We start from the raw sequence: 2625 nt of genomic DNA, 5'->3' as shown, positions 1-2625 counted from the left end.
ATCAAGGACAAGCTATACTCAAAAGCTTACTTCATCCCAGCGGCATTCTGGTATCATCATTGCACATGGGACATGATAACTTTTTCTGCAGGAGTAGTCATAACAACCAAGCGCTGCTCCCGGGAGTTTGCATCTTCTGCATCTCAATCTTTTAGAACGATTGATTTCACTCTCCACATTCTTAAAAGTATCACCATTGGATTCCACTTTTGGGGCCCTTCAGAAACATGGGTAAAGAATTAAAAGGATGGATGAACACTGCATATGATGATTCTAAATAAATTAAATATGAAGAGTTAACCATGCTGTATAAAGAAACTTACCAAACCATGCATTTCTCGTGGAACATAGATGGCGTTGGTAGGGTTGCCCTCGTCACTGGGCACAATCCTTCTATTGTGATACAGTACCATCGGACCATCGGACCATGACACTGACATAGGAAAAGTGAACATATTTAGTGCCAGTACAAATAAGAAGACTTCAACAGACATTTTTTACTGATATGTGTAAAGGATATGCAGCATATTACCGGCTCACTGGTTCTAAATGAATGGCAGAAAACGCATTCATCTTCAAATACGCCGATTGGTGTCTGATCTCTCCCCAACCTAGTAGCACCTTTGTTGTCTTCCAGCTTTGCATGTTTCCCAGGACCATTACCTTTTCTGCCGTAATGCAGGTGCTGCCCAGTGTTACTTGCATTAACACCTGGTGATGCACCTTTGGTTGCATCAACAACAAATTTCCTCTTTGTGCCTTTCGCGGGGGATGCACTTCCATTCTGTAACAAAGAGTAATCCAGTTAGAATGATGAATACACAATGTATGTAATTCATCAAGGAGTAAACAGTTGTTTCTATTATACGGTTGCTATTCAAACTTCTAAATGTGTTATAGCATAAGAATGTACCAGTCGCTAGCATGAAACTGTGCTCTACTTCTATGCATAAGTAATACACGGATACATCAGGATTGGGGCAAAGAACTACATCAAAGAATGAACATATTTGTTTCAAAGAAGAAAGGAATGCACAAAGTACCCCAACATGTCGTGGAACCTCAAGATTATCACAGCCAGCTACCATTACTACGTCGACCAACATGTCGGTACGAGTAGCAGACTTGGTACCTACAAGCATCAAAGTGGTGAGCTGAATGAAGCTGAAAACAACTACTCTACTGAACATGGCTTGTTTTATCATAATTTCAAGCAGATGTCTGTCCGGATGAACTGCATAATGACATAATAATATTTTTGAAAACGATAGTTCAACCATGCCCTAACACAATGCAGCATGGATTTAGAGATTTGCGATCGATTTGGTGAGCCGCGTTGGAGCTGTCGTAACTCTTTGACGCATCAAATCGCTCTAGGGCGTGAATTTTGAAGAAAAAAACAAACTGTACATTATGTAAAACAAAAGATTGAGAAGAGCTTATCACCATATGCGCATCCTAAGAATTGGGGAAACAAAATAGTCCATAGGTCACACCGAACGATTAGGCCACTTGAAAAACAGAATCCGTACTTGGCGCTGCGCGGCGACTCGTGCGACAAGGGTTTGGAGGAACTGACGGAAAGAAAAAAGACGCAGGCCCGTTTGATCAGAGCAAGGCAGGCGCGCCCGACGGCACGCACCGTCGTGTCGTTTACTGGCCAGAAGCAAGAGACGGACAGTTCGCCGTACGGACGCAGGAGCCAGAGTGAAGGGGGGCGAGCGAACCTCCGGACTGCGTCGATGACGGCCGCGCGGCGCCGAATCCCGGGGCCGGTGACGGCCTCTCGCTCCCCGAGGTTGTTCCCCCCGCTCTCCCCGTCGGCAACGACGAACTCATCGGCGGCACGTGGAGGTTTAAAGGGGCAGATGGCGTGCGTGGGCTGCAGCGGCGCATGGAGGCGTGGAGGGGCAGACCACGCGCGTGGAGCGGCGGCGTGCGTGGGTCGGCGGCACCTGGATGGCCGGGGCCGGGGCGGCGATGGAGGATCTCGGCAGCGGCGTCCCGACGGCGGCCGCGGCTTCTCTGGCACCTCGGTGCCGGCAAAGGGATCCGCAATGGCGAAAGCATCGGCGATGGCGGCTGGGGCGTGGTTCCCGTCGCTGTAGCGATTAGATCGAGGGTAGAGGGTGTTTGTTTCCAGGGACTTATCTCTACTTCTAATGGACGAATTGGTTGAATAGTCCCCCCCACTTTCAACCGGTTTATTTTCAACCGGTTTATTTTCAACCGGTTTTTCTTCCTCCCACCTCCCACCAGCCCCTCCCACCGGTTTTTCTCTTTTCTCGTCTGACGGGCAATACCCAACGTATTTATGGTAATCAATCATAATTAATCCACGTATAGTAATAAATCAATCCAGGTATGGTAAGGTCATAACTCAGGAAATTTTGAATATGGTAATTATATGGTAATAAATTTAAATTACCCCAAAGGCTATCAATCCAGGTATGGTAAGGCCATAACTCGGGAAATATCAAATATGGTAATAAATTTAAATTACCGCCAGGTATGGTAAGGCTATCCACGTATAGTAATAAATCATATAGTAATAAATCATAATTAATCCACGTATAGTAATAAATCAATCCAGGTATGGTAAGGTCATAACTCAGGAAATTTTGA

General features: G+C 46.1%; 1 pseudogene; it reads right to left on the bottom strand.

The window, feature by feature from the left end:
• Window positions 1-30: 30 nt before the first annotated feature.
• LOC119348176 lies at window positions 31-1839 on the bottom strand (annotated as a pseudogene).
• Between the last annotated feature and the right edge of the window lie 786 nt (window positions 1840-2625).

This window comes from Triticum dicoccoides, unplaced genomic scaffold (genome assembly GCF_002162155.2).
Source record: "Triticum dicoccoides isolate Atlit2015 ecotype Zavitan unplaced genomic scaffold, WEW_v2.0 scaffold8756, whole genome shotgun sequence".
Classification (NCBI taxonomy): domain Eukaryota; kingdom Viridiplantae; phylum Streptophyta; class Magnoliopsida; order Poales; family Poaceae; genus Triticum; species Triticum dicoccoides.
The sequence above is the reverse complement of the archived record's forward strand: the minus strand, read 5'-3'. Positions and strand labels throughout refer to the sequence as shown.